We start from the raw sequence: 15,043 nt of genomic DNA on the forward strand, positions 1-15,043 counted from the left end.
TTAAGTTTAGTTAACTTCCGTAGATGATGAAATGTAACACAAACACTCGGCCATGAATCACACTTTGGCAATTTTCCCCCATAGTAATGCCATGTACAAGATCATCCGCTGCTGCACCTCTAATTGTATCTCAGGAAGCCTGAAACGTTGTGTGAGATCAGAACCATATGAAGAGCAGAGTACTATATCCTAGTTTATCTGAGCACCTCAGAAACTTTTGCACATGTTCTATAGTTTCTGAACGTTCTTTTCATGAGAAAAAATCTCTGTTACAAGCTGATCCAACTATTTATTATTTTGCAGCACATAAAGAACAAACTTTATAGAGTGCCCTACTCTCTTGACACTTTACCCTTCGAGTTCTCTAAAGCAACATGCACATTTGCAACGAGCAATAAATATCAAATGCTCTTGTTGATTTGTGACATTGTCCTTCTGAAATTCGCAGCCGAAAGAGCCTCTAAAGCCTCCTAGACTTTATTATAACAAGGTTCCAGACGACAAGCTCTTTATCAGTGCCGTTGAAATTGAAAAAAATCGGAAGAACGGATACATACCTGGAAACCAAACATCTCATGCAGCCACTAGAGAATGCTTCCTTTCTCTTTGGCAGCACGAACGTTCGCAATTGGATCATCGGCATCCCGAACTTGTAAACGAAGAATTGAAAACAAACAAATAAAATGCACGTCCTCTAGTTTCATGATGCGCCGGCGGCACCAAGCAGAGGATGCTGTAGTGCTTGATGTCCTTCTTCTTGGTCACATCAGTGTTCATAGTTTGCATCTGCACAAAACGTCGTTGTAGGAAAACTATTTGCAACTTAAACAACGAAAAGAAACAATACTTTACATCCACTCCGTCTTGCCTTGTTACAGAAATGAGTACGTCAGACAAAATACGAACTGTCTGATAAGCTTTCGCAAGTGCCGCCAAATCCCATCAAAACTCATTTATATTTAAATTCATGGCGCTTACCTTGCATGGGAACGACTCAACGGCCACTCCATGGCCAATATGACTGCTATGTGAACAGCAGATCAAGGCATCGACCTTGGGCAACGTTACAGCGGGCTGCTAACCGGATAAAAAACGCCAGGTTCACTCTCAATGCCACCATGCACTTCTTGACAGGCAACGATCATAATAACACCTTACACGGTTTGTCTTCAAATCTCGCAAAAGTAAAAGAAAACTATGAACTAACGAGAGCGAAGAAATCACAAGAGGATTTATAACAACATACTCTGATGGTCTCGTAAGGATCCTTCTTCGCCGTCTGTCCAGTTTCTCCTGTACAGCTACAACACCGAGCAAGGTAAAGACCTGCAGAGCACGAGTAAGACTCAAAGTAAAACAAGAAAAATTGCTTGCAGGATTTCCTGGCGACATAGACGTGACTGTTAACTTATACTTTGTCCGGCAAAAACGAGATGAGAGTGGAGCTAGTGGAGGAACAAGTGAGCTTGGGTCATCACAGGTACTGGTCGGCCACTCCCTGAAGAAGCTATGTATTTTGCTCGCTCACACAACAAAAGAAATAAGAAAACGAAGGAAGCGAAACACAAAAATCCAGACCTTCACAAGGGCGCCGGACTGCATAGTCCGATAGATGGATCCAAAACTTGCAGCATTCGTGAACTCCTCTCTTCGAGGTGCCATTCTAGCGCCAAAACCCCAGGGTTCTTGCTGAGCATAAACTACTCGTCAGCATCCACACTGGCATTATACGTAACAAGTGGTAAGTGACGCGTTTCTCCGCGTAAGCTTGTTAAGAGTAACTGCTAATGGTTAAAGGTTGCTGAAAGCTACAGACTTGCAACAAAAAAACAAAGCTTCCGCATGAGAAGCTTCTTCGCGGGACATGAAAGTCCCTGAACAACGCGCTGCTTTGCTACATCCAGCTCCGAATCTTATCACGATCTAGCTCGTCTAGTGAGAAGTCCTCGGCAGCCGGCGGGAAAAGGCCATCCTTGCTGCGCCTCGTCTTTGTCTCCAGGCCAAGCCTGCGTGTGATTTCTTTGTGGATGTCCCACAGCACCGGTGGCTCGCACCCCTCCATCGTGGGAAGGACTACCCTGCTATGCCCGACATATTGTGTATAAGCTCGCCATATCGCTGTGTCTGGTGGCTTAGCTACATCGTAATCTTCTGGCCGCATGTGCATAACCATCTCACCCTTGATTTCTTCCCTGCGTTTCAACACCAACACTTTAGAAATGGAGTCTTTGAATCAGATATACTCTTTACCACATAATGTCCTGGGTTTGGGTCCTGAGCGTGTGCTCGATCACGGAAGGGGTGCGCTCCTTGCAGAAGGCATCCAGCAAAACCTTGCAAGAAAAGCATGCAATCAGCTCACCAACAAGTTAGTAACACAATCCGATATACCTCCTCCTCCTCCTCCTCTGCAGCATCTAGCGTACCGAGCCGGCCATCTAAACAAGCTCCAATATGTCAAGAAAGAGAAAAGAAAGCTCGCTCGAGGCGCAGAAACTTACACGTCAAGTTGTGGTCGTAATAGATCCGGAGGTCGTGGCGCGCGAGCCAGATGCGAGCGTGCTGCTTGCAGTTCCAGATGGCGTGGTGGTGTGGCAGCACGGACAGCGGTGGCCTCTCGGTGACGAGCGATCGCAGCAGCTTGTTGTTCTCGATCCCCTGGAGCAGCAGGACGAGCTCTTTGACCCGCAGAGGTGCGGAGTCCATCTCGTATGGAAACATACGCATGGGAGGTGGGTCAAGCGGATGTCGTGTAAGCTGCGAGTAAGCCCGTCTTACTCCATCTCGGTTGCTGCTACGTTTGCACGACAGCATGTTCCACCCCTGTCGAGAGCAAACTGTAGAATGAATGGTACTTGCATATGTGATCAGCTTACCAGCCTCTCGACTGGGAGCGTTAGAAAAAAGTCGGCTTTAAGAATCTTGGATACCAAGCCAAAGAGCTTCGGGACAGCTGCCACCCCATACAAACGGGAACTCTCTTTGCTCCCCGTGTTTCTCAGCTGGTTTCCTTGGCAACGCCATCTGAATTCCCCATTAGAAGGCTTGCGGTAGGGTGGTGAAGCCCAATAGTTCATAGCGATAATGTTGCGTGCTGGCATCTCGGAGGTCACTGGGACAAGAGAAACAAAGAATAAAAGTTGCTGTGACACGAACAGCACTTGAAACAAACCTCGGATGCTCCTCTCGTTGCAAAACTTGGCCCACAGAATCTCCAGGTGCTCGCTCACTTCCTCGTCTTGCTTCGATGAGTCCGACGAGCCAAGGCTTCGAAGTCCAGCGGATCCACTTGAGAGCAGCTCCTGGCGAGCAAAGTCTACCATGCAATCTAGCTGCTCACGAGCGCCATCCCAGCCCAGCGTCGCAGCACACGCGCTCCTCTCCGCACCGGAGAGGCGAGCAATGTAGCAGACGGCCAGCACCAGGAACAGCGTCTCGTCCGTCTCGGGGGAATCCCAGTATTCGAGCAAGTATTCCATCGACGCAGCTTCGTGCATGTCTAGTGCCGCTGCCTCCTCCTCGTACGGGTGGGCAGCCATTGAGACAAACTTGGACACCGTACGGAGCTTTGCAGCGCTCTGACACTGAGTGAGAGCCCGATGCAAGAGCCCTTCTTCTTGTTCCTGGCGCTTGGGAAGATGGGTGGGAGCAGCGATTGTAGCCCAAGGGATAGGGCCATTTCGCATCGTAAGAGGGCATACTGGGCGGACACCTAGCTGGCTGCCCAGCCGGACATTCCGTCTTAGAGCGCCACTGCTCACCATCATCCTTGTTAACGAAACCCTAATTTGAATATATTCTTTTTGTCGCAATTACCTATAAATTAATAATTTACTGTCCTTCTCAATATTCAAGTATAATCATTATATGTTCTTTTTTAATATTAACATAATCTAAAAATATTTGGAGGCATCAAAATAAAAATTATAAGTGGTGAAGTCCAAATGTACAGCTATGATACTATATATTAATATTAATATAGTGTTGGTAACTATTGGATTAGTTCCAATCTAGACCATTCACTTCTGTATATAAACTAAGATTTTTGGGTATACATATTTTTATATTCCTTTTCCATATTTTATGCACTCACAAAGTGATTTAATGAGAGATCAATTAAAATCACTACTTAAGCTCTAACTTGTTGACAATCAAGATGATAAAAGAGTAAATTATAATACTAGAGTTATTTCTTATCATGTGAAGCCTTGAGTTTTAGCTTAACCAATCTTTGTCTTATGATGTGTGGCTCCTTAATTAATTTTGCCTTTAAAATAAATCAATAGTTTAAAAAATAATTTTTAAAAGAATTATAAGAATATTTTAAATTATATATGAAAATATAAGTTAATATATTTTAAAAAATTATTTTTAAACTCAAATATTTAAAATTACTATAATATTATAACAATATAAACTATTTTCTAACACTAGCTTAGTGTTGTGTATGTAAAGTAATATTTTGAATATAAATAGAGTAAATAATTCAGGAGCTTACACTTGGTCATTATAGGTTGAAAAATATGTAATACACAAGAGAAAAAAAACTTTCATGAACACAAATATGGTTTTGTCATCATATGACTAAAATGGTCAACAAATATGAATATGAACATAATTTTGTCATCATTTGAGTAAAGTGGTTAGCAAGTTTAAGCAATTGGATGAGGGTAGTTGAGCATGGTCAAGCTTAACATGCTAAGGTAGGTGGGATTTTTTACTATAATAGCCATGTATATCTATTATGGGTGGATGTATTGATTTATTAGATTTTATTTCACTATTATGATCATCCAGAGCTTAATCATTTAAGGTGAAAGAAGACATATAAGCTGATTAAGTACAATGTTTATTAGAGGAATATAAAGGATAATATCCTTGAGTATTATAAATCATGCTTTGTCAATGGGTAAAGGTGCCATGGGAAAAGCTAGAGGGATTTTTATAACCAATGTAGTATTTCTATAAACTTTATCACTTATTTGTCATGAATACAGAGGTAAAAGGAGTAAGTATAAGTTATAGTAAATTAATTGACAAAGTATATGCAGTTATTGGCTCTTTGGAAAATTGTCATTACCTCAAACTTAATTATAATATACTTAGAAAAGGTTTTTCCCAATTTTGGTTTGCCAAAAGACATTTGTCAATGATTGAGACTTAAAGTATACTAATGGATTTTGGAAGAACTTTGTGAAAGCTATGCAAGTGATTTTGAAGCTCTCAAGTGGAGATTATCTTCAAACGAATGGGCAGACCAAAAGAAAATTCTTGCTTAACAAGAGAAAAAAAACTCTCACTTAGATATCACATGTCCTACATAGGAGAAAGAAAACTCTCACTTAAAAATGTGCACAATAGAAAGAAAACTCCCACTTATATCACGTATCCTAGTGTTAGAAAGAAAACTCTCACTTAGATATGACATATCCTAGTGTATTGTAGCACATATGGTTTTGACCCTTTATCCTATGGTGATTTACCAAAGGATAACACCGCGAAGCGGAACCTAAACCCTCTTTATGCCATGTGATACATGCCACATGTCATCTGCCACATGTCCAAAGGACAGTGGTGTGGAACCCAAGGTTCAGGGCCTTGGGCCACTGAACGAAGGAACGATGCCAAACTCCCAAGCATGGAGCCAAGGAGTGACGGAACCGAACTATAGAGCAACTCTCGAACATATAGCCTAAGGAGTGAAGGGATAGGAGCCTGGAGCGACTTGGAACAGTCCTAGAACAACTAGCATCCCAATGCCAAGACCAACACGCAAAACAGAGCCAAACGAAGTCTAGTGCTATTTCAACATACTGGTGGCCTAACACGAGGATATAGGTACTCCACCAATTAGCATGGAATGGAATTTGGGCTTAGACCCAAGCTGGACACAGAACAAATACAGGCACGCAAGCGGGAGCTAGACTATGCCTCAGGTTGGTTGGCCATGCCTGACCTACCCACTATCCCTACTATACATTTGGAAACCCCCCCTTGAGGAACACACGCTTTGGTCTTTCACCCCAAGCCTCCCTTAGTATCAAGAGTTAGTCTCTGGGACAAACTCGAAATTTACTAAATATGGAATGGTGTTAGATTGCAAATTTGGACACGAGACGAACACCATTGTGTTCAGGCCGACCTCTACATTTCATAGATATGCCAAATGAGCAAATCTGAACACTTTCCATAAATAGCATTTGGGACCGAATTGAGACTAACACAAAGAGCATGATAGCAAGGGTGTTTGGCAGACACAGTAAGCTATCATCTAGCAATATTGAGGGACCAAGCTCAATATCGCGGGGGTTCCCAACACTAGCAAGTGCAAGTCAATGAATGAGTTTCTCTAACCAAGTCAAGTATGCTTGACTAAATAGACACTTAGGAATTCCTTCCTTATGCTCATCTGGTCAAGTGCACATGTGAAGATTAGTTTCTTAACTAGCTTAGGCGGAGACTAATAACGGGTTCAGCAATACCGACCTCCTGCCATCGTGGCAGTAAGGTAAGAGTGTCTGTAAGGACTAGCCGATAGGTAACTTTCGATACCCGAAGTCACATTCGCGACACTCTCCCCCCCTAAGGAAGATCGACGTCCTTGTCGATGCATACTCGAGTTTAAACTACCGCCAAGGAAACAACTCCAGAAAAAGTTCACAGTGATCACACTATGTGAGAAATGCACGAACTTAAATGAGTTAAGAAGCAACCTCTTTGTCTAATATGCTTTATTTCGTTAAAGTGGAACTTATTCAGTAAAGTGGGACATTAATTAGCATGTGTCCACATGCCATTTCCTAGTACTTAATAATATTTATTAATATTTCTATCAGTTTTTTAATTTATTTTTTATATTTCACAATATTATAACACAAAATCATATGAAAAGTTTTTAATTTATAAATTATAAAGCTAAAACTTCAATTTTTTATTGTTGTTATAAAAATGGCATGTGGCCACACACCATAAGTGGGATAATGAAAAGTTCCACTTTAACGAAATAAAGCATTAATGCAGATGCGCTACCAGCTCAAACACCTTCCGGCCATTGCCGACAAGGAAATGATCAACGGAGTTAGCCACCTTTGCTGCTCTAGGAGTCATTTAGCATACAAAAGTGTGATACACCCCTACTCGCAGGTGGTATAGAGAGAGAAGCTAGAGGCCCCAACCCTCTTGAGCAAAGAAACCAAACCCGTTGGTAACGTTTAGATAGACTACTGTAAATAGGTAGTTAGAGTTGTTTACACGGTCACGCCCTTTTAACGGAATAAGGAACATCAACAGAGAGGTGGGTGATGTGACCAGTCGACAGTAGTTACCCCATGACTAGAGATTTCACCATGCACGCGAAGTGCCAAAGCCAGTTTGCCTATACTGGCCCAAACTCAAAGATTAATAGATGGACAATATTAAAGTCATAAACAATGATATCTTAGAGACTTAATAACCAGTGATTAAATCTTAGATGAGAATACAAAAGTATTCCAAGTAAGTTATCATCCGATAAAGTAGTAGTATAGTAAAGGACCCACCAAGATCATTATTTGTGGTAAGCATAAGAATCATCATCCAACAAAATTCAATAGCAAGTATATTATCAAACTCAATGATGAAACTTCACTATCAAAGATGGTAGATAGTATGCCAAACAACTTACCAAAGATAACTCAAAGAACACAAAGTATCATTGACTAACAAGCAAGATGCTCGCGAATGTATCACCTGAAGGAAATAACATTCTAATCTATCAAAACTAACTCGAGTAATAATTAACAAAACAGAATGAATGTGGCAAGACCAACAAACACTCATTCATGCCAACTATCACACTAGCCAATCCGAATAGATCCCAGCCAACAACACCAAGGAATTTAAGTTGCTTAAGCAAGTGTCAACAACATTTTACTGATGTCTCAAATCCAAGTGACCAATCCAGAGCAAATCACAAACAACATGTGGTATTGCGAAAAGCCATAAGCCATCAAAGAGAACAACTCCAACCCTTTCATTAGTTTGTATTAGCTTATGAAAATGGAATGGTTTTCGAGCAAAGTGATCAACAAATCAGCTAATGGAAAAGTTTAAGAAAATTTGTGGAAAATTTTCCATCCTAGAGAAAGAATGACTCTTAGTCCAGGAATGCAAACTTTCAAGACTCAACCAACTTCCTCCTACCAACAGTTTTACATAGGTTCACCTCAACACAAATTCTTGAGACCCATAGTATGCTTAAACCTCGAACATCTTTTTGCCCATACTTCCGACATCCAATACTGATATCTGCAAAATGCAAAACGTCCAAGGCTTGATCACAAAGACCACTTCTTCGGATATCCACATTGCACTAACACTCTTTTTCAATCACCTTCAAGATACAATGTGAAGCCAAAACATTAACAAGAAAAATGACATGAAAAATCAAGGTCTAAGGAAAATTCCTCACTACTTGAAATAATAATGCCACTTTCACTAATACAAGTGCTAGCAATGTCAATGCTGTAAGGAACCAACTCGCCGAGGTGTCGTAGGCTAAAGGAACCCCGAAAGCATGACCAAAATGACAAAGAGTTCATCGGATGGGACCAAGTCGAAGATCGAGTCCAAGACCGACTCTGAGACCGAGTTCGAGATAGAGTTCAGAATTGAGTCCGAGGCCGACTCAGGGACCGAGTTCGAGACCGAGTTTGAAACGGAGTCCGAGATCCGAAATCGGGTCCGAGACCGAGTCCGAGGTCGAGTCCAAGGTCGGGTCCGAGATCGGGTTCGAGATCGAGTCCAAGATCGAGTTCGAGACCAAATCAAAAATCGGATCCGAAATCGAGTCCGAGATCGAGCTACAGACTGAGTCCAAATACTAATACGGGTCAAGGGGTGAAAGCCCAAAGTGTGCGTCTCCCAGGGGGGAGGGGGGGCTGCAGGGGGTTCCAAAAGTATAGTAGGGATAGTGAGGTCTAGGAACCAATTTTGAAGGGACTCTCCAGTGGGGCTTCCAAACCGACTTGAGGTTGAGACTGGGACCGAGGGGCCTTGGGTGGGAGTGAGTATGGACTTGGTTGGTGCCGAAGGGGCCATCCAAGGAAGTGCTCAAGAGCATCTCCCACTCCCGAAAGGGAAACTGACTGCGGTGCTCCCGGCTCATGTGGAGTGGTGCCCCACTTGAGTACCATGTGGCTCATTGGTCCTCGCCCTTCCTAGGGGCTTGGGCCTTCCTTCGGGATGGAAATGGGGGGGTAGAAGTACCCATACCGAGCTGTTAGGCCACAGTGTTTCGCCCCGGCGTCCTGAAGCAAGTGTTGCACCCAAGACTTGGGATTTAGAGGGTCCCATGATCAAGTCTTGTGGTACCAAGGGGTGTTAGGAACCTGGAGGCTTGGTGTGCTTGGCTGCTTGTGCCTGCGGGGAGTGTAGCCAAACCTTAAGTCCAGTCTAACCCGGGGAGGGGGATTGGGAGAGATTGGGAATCCGTGGATGGATGGCTAATGCTCCGTTGCTCGTGCAATGAGTAGCTAAAACCAAGTAGGACCAAGTAGGAGTTGGTACCATAGGCAGGAACCTTGGCGAGGGAACTTAGCAAAAGCCAAGGCAGTGTCGGACGGATAGACGAGGTAAGCTGGCAAATTGTAAAGGAACAATTTGTGGCTTACAATTTGGTATCGGAGCCTTTTCCTCAGTTCTAGCGAAGGATAGAGGCGGATTGCTGGGAGATGGCAAAGGCAGGGCAAAAGCGAACCAAGGCGGAGACGGAACCTCCTCCAGAGCTGGAGCCTCCAGTCGAACGAGAGGCTATGGATGAGGAATCCTTGCATGAGGAGGACTATAGTGAGGAAACTTCCAAACATGAGTCCGGTGGTGAGGTTCGGTCGTCCAAGGCTCGATTGGACGTGCTAGAAGGACAGTTGGCACAGACTAATGCCCTGCTGGAGACTCTAGTACGCAAGCTAAAGCGTGACGAGAAGCAAAAGAAAAAGCGAAAAACTGCGGATGCTAGCAGCGCAGAAGGTGTGGACCCTTCGGCAGGGACTGAGGCAGAACCAAACAAGGTCGAACAGACTGAAGTAGAATCAGTCCCTCAGGCAGTTCCCAAGTACAAACCAAAGCCCCCACCGGTCTTCAAGGGAGTGAATGACTATAAGGTGGTGGAGGATTGGTTTTACGATATGGAGGACTACTTCCGAGCGTTGCGATTACTGAGCTCGGAGAAGGTCCCATGTGCAAAGCCATACTTAGCAGATAATGCCAAGTCTTGGTGGAGAACAACGGAGGCCAACGAAGGACCGGTGGCCACTTGGGACATGATGAAGGCAAGGATCCACGCAACATACGTTCTTCTGAATGCTACTCTGCATCTAAGAGATGAGCTGAGTAGGCTGAAGCAGACTGGAACCATCCAGGAGTATGTGAATGGGTTCATGACAAAGAGGATACTTGTCACGGACATGGGGGATATGGATGCATTTCATGCCTTCATATCAGGTTTGCAAACCTGGGCTCGCAGTGAAGTGATGCGCTAGAACCCGACCAACTACAAGGAAGCGTTGGATGCGGCCATCAAGGTGCATTTCAATGATAACCTGCGGAAGGGAAACACGATGGGGTCGGGATCCACGTTTAGCAAAGGGGCCAAACCAAGGGGAACATATAGCAAAGGGAAATTCAAGAAGAGTTTCTCTAAGAATGAGTCCTCGGGGTTCCGGAAAGGCAAATCCAGTGGCCAGCGAGCAAGTACGTGGGGGAATCAAGCAAAAAGAGACAAACCCACGGATAAAAAGGTCAAGACGTTTAGCAGCGTGGGAAATAACGTATGCTACAACTATGGTGAAGTGGGACACTTTTCGAGGGAATGTCCCTACCCGAAGAAGGCCAGACCCAATATGGCCATTAAGTCGGGTGAAGTCTAAACTGAGGTATGTGATCCAGTCCCTAGCTTAAAGTTACTCATTACACGAGCAACTTTGGTAGAGAGTCGTTCGCGACATCTACTACCCCTCCGAGGGAAGCTCGAGGGTAGCTTTGTTAAGATCCTTATTGACACGGGTGCTTCGGATAATTTTGTGGCTGTAGACATAGTCCGGCAAGCCGGACTAACGGTGCAGCGGCTAGGCGAACCAAGGACTATAGAGTTTGTTCAAGGTAGCCAAAGCACCGATGAGGTACTTCGACAAGCGAGAGTTGAAGTAGGGACTTGGAAAGTAGACATGGACTTCATTGTGTTGGACATGGCAGGATTTGACGTGATCTTCGGGATGGACTGGTTCAATCGGTTCGTGGTACCCCTACATGGACAAGGTAGGAACCTTGTGGTACTGGCGAATGCCCAAGGGAGAAGATCCAGGGTGGAGGCCCAGGATCTAAAGGTAGGGCAATGCAAGGCCAAAGATTCGTGCCTGAACCTGGTGTCCATAAGAGGACAACTCACTAAAGGGATCAAGACTGCATTTTTGTGCTTACTCTCGGTGAGAAGTCACAAAAAGACTAGAACAGAAGAAGTACCTTTAGTAATCCAGCGGGTGTTGGATCAATTCCAGGATACCATGCCGAAGGAGCTACCAGCGGGGTTGCCCCCCGCACGACCGATAGAACATAAGATTGAGCTAGTCGAGGGTGCTGAGGCGGTGGTTCGCCCCCCCAATCGTTTGAACGAAAAAGAATTCGCAGAGCTCAAGCGCCAACTAGAGGAGTTAGTGGACAAAGGGTATGTTAGGTTGAGCAAGTCGCCGTATAGGGCATCAGTGCTTTTTGTGAAAAAGAAAGGTGGATCTATGCGCATGTGCATAGACTACCGGTTGCTCAACAAGTATACCAAGAAGAACAAGTACCTTTTGCCAAGGATTGAGGACCTGTTTGATAGGTTGGGAAAGGCAAAATACTTCTCGAGGATTGACCTAAGGTCAGGATACTACCAGATCAGGGTAGCAGAGGAAGATGTCGAGAAGACAACCTGTCGAATGACGTATGGGAGCTTCGAGTTTCTGGTGATGCAATGCGCCGGCAACGTTCTCGGCATTGATGAACCATATCTTTGTACCTTATCTGGATCACTTTGTGGTCGTCTATATTGACGACATCCTGATCTATAGCAAAACGCTAGAAGAGCATGCCGAACACTTCACGAAGGTGTTTGAGAAACTAAGGGAACACCAGCTGTATGCTAAAGAGAGCAAATGTGACTTTGCTCAACAAAAGGTAAAGTTTCTCGGGCATGTGGTGGGCAAGGTTGGGCTCAAGGTGGACCCCGAGAAGGTCCAAGCGATCCAGGATTGGGAGCGACCATCAAATGTACATGAGTTAAGGGCATTCTTGGGGCTATGCAACTACTATCGAAAGTTTATTAGACATTATTCGAGAGTAGCCTTGCTCTTAACGGACCAAACGGGAAAAGGAAAGATGGTATGGACAGCGGAATGCGAGGCGGCGTTCGTCCACCTCAAGGGGAAGTTGAGGAAGGCTCCCGTGTTGGCATTACCAGACTTTGGTAAGGACTTTGAGGTAGAAACAGATGCTTCAGACTTTGTGTTGGGCGCAGTTTTGAAGCAAGATAACCATCCAGTAGCATTCTTCTCGAAGAAGTTGGACAAGGCTTAACGGAAGTGGCCTGCCCATGAGAAGGAATTGTTTGCGGTGGTCAAGGCACTCAAGGAGTGGCAACACTACTTTGGGAGACACTTCAAGGTTTACACGGACAATGTGGCAACGAAACACTTCTTGTCATAGCCCGACCTAAGGGGAAAACAAGGTCGGTGGGCCAATGCTTTGGCCGAGTTTGATTGCGAGATTCTGTACAAGCCTGGGAAGAGCAACATCATGGCAGATGCGCTAAGTTGAAACGTGAGCTTGAAGTTGGCAATATCCAGCATGATAGCAACCTTTTGGGATGATGTGCGGACCGCATATAAGAACGACGGTCTAGCACAAGAAGTGTTGCTGAGGAATCTAGAGGCACGGGAAGCTCACCAGAGAGGTGAGCTGCCAACGGAAGAGAAAACAGGCTATGTGGAACACAACGGACTCATATATTACAAGCAAACGAGGGTGTATGTTCCAGAAGGGGAACTAAGAAAGGTAGCCTTAGAAGAGTGTCATGATGGACCTCTTGCGGGACACGACGGAGTGCCCAAGACAATGGTCTTACTCAAGAGGAAGTATCACTAGCCAGATATGGCTAAGGACGTCCAAGATTATGTAAAGACATGTCCAACATGTTAGTAGGTCAAAGCCATGACTAAGGCTAGTGGGGGCTTGTTGCAAAGCATCCCAATTCCAGATTGTCCGTGGAAATGTCTTACGATGGACTTCATCACGCGACTACCCCCAAGCAAGGGGTTCAATGTGATATTCATGGTGGTGGACCGATTTTCGAAGATGGCACATTTCATACCCACCACAACAAAAGTGGATGCGGAAGGGGTGGCGAAGCTGTTCTTTGAATAAGTGGTTCGAGTGCGGGGAAGGCCAGAAGAGATTATCTCAGATCGAGATAAAATCTTCACCAGTAGGTTCTGGAGAACCCTCCTGGAACAGTATTGCACCAAGTTGAAATTTAGCACAGCCTATCACCCACAGACAGGTATAGGGTATTAAGTCAAGTTGATGGCACTAACACTTCTTGACAGACGAACAAACAGAAAGGGTGAATAGGCAGCTGAAGGATTATTTGCGATGCTATGTCTCGGGAGACCAGACCGATTGGGTAAGTCATTTGGGACTTGCGGAAATGTGTTATAACAACTCACCACATTCGAGTATCGGGGTGAGTCCATGGGAAGTCATCAATGGGCGACCTATTGAAGGTCCTGTGGAGCTCGGTGTGGCCGAATATCATGGAGAGTTATCCGTAGTGGAGGCATTCACGGCGAAAAAACTCAACATTTGGAATCTAGTGAGGGATTCCTTGGAACGAGCTCAACAAAGGCAAACCAAGTACGTGAACCGGAAGCGTCGGGATGTAGAGTTCCAAGCTGGAGAGAAGGTGTGGCTGATCACCAAAAACCTCAGGCTACCAAGTGGGATCAGCCGGAAGTTGACCCAAAGGTAAAAATGCATGTATTCCATAAATGAGATTGAGGCACGAATTGGTAAAGTAGCTTACCGTTTCTGACTTCCTCGAGAGATGGGGAAGATGCACCCCATGTTCCACGTGAACTTACTTAAGCCGTACTTTGAGGATCCGCTTCACAAGGACCAAGTAAGGCCTTTATCTAAGGTTATCCAAGGGGAAGAGGAATACGAAGTCGAGGCCATCCTCAATGCGCGCAAGAGCAAGCAACAAGGACGCGAGGTGAGAGAGTTCCATGTGAAGTGGAAAGGATTTCCACACTGCGAAGCGACATGGGAACCGGAGGAGAACCTAACGAACGTGCGAGATTTAGTGGAGGAATTTCTGCAAGGCAGAACTCTATGTACTTATGTAAAGTTCAATTAAAAGTATCAATTGGTGAAGTTGAGCAATGGCATATATTGGGACCCGAAGGCACGCCGAAGGTAAGCTAATTAGCATGGGTTAGTTAGGTCGACCAGGCGTAGGGAGCTACGCCCGACTCCCTGCAGGGATGTCGAATCCGTAAACGTATTCTACGGAGGTTGGGTTTGAGTCCCAACCCCCTAGTAAAGCAAGGCTGGGTTCAAGTCTTGACCCCATAATAGGGCGTGGTGAGGTGAGGAGTATAGGGACACCTATATTCTGTTGTCATGGGCTCTTGGCCAGAGAAGCTAACTTAGGCACACCGCTAAGTGGGGGGATGCCCCCGGAGACATGGTCAACAAGTCGTAGGATCAAAAAGAGAGACGTTCGATGTGGGCATCGAACTTCTTCTGTGGGTGGTGGAGTTGTAAGGAACCAACTCACCAAGGTGTCATAGGCTAAAGGAACCCCGAAAGCATGACCAAAATGACAAAGAGTTCATCGGATGGGACCAAGTCGAAGATCGAGTCCAAGACCGACTTTGAGACTGAGTTCGAGATAGAGTCCGGAATCGAGTCCGAGGCCGACTCGGGGACCGAGTTCAAGACCGAGTTCAAGACCGAGTTTGAGACGGAGTCC

The sequence above is a fragment of the Selaginella moellendorffii genome, unplaced genomic scaffold, assembly GCF_000143415.4.
Source record: "Selaginella moellendorffii unplaced genomic scaffold, v1.0 SELMOscaffold_30, whole genome shotgun sequence".
In the NCBI taxonomy this organism is placed as follows: domain Eukaryota; kingdom Viridiplantae; phylum Streptophyta; class Lycopodiopsida; order Selaginellales; family Selaginellaceae; genus Selaginella; species Selaginella moellendorffii.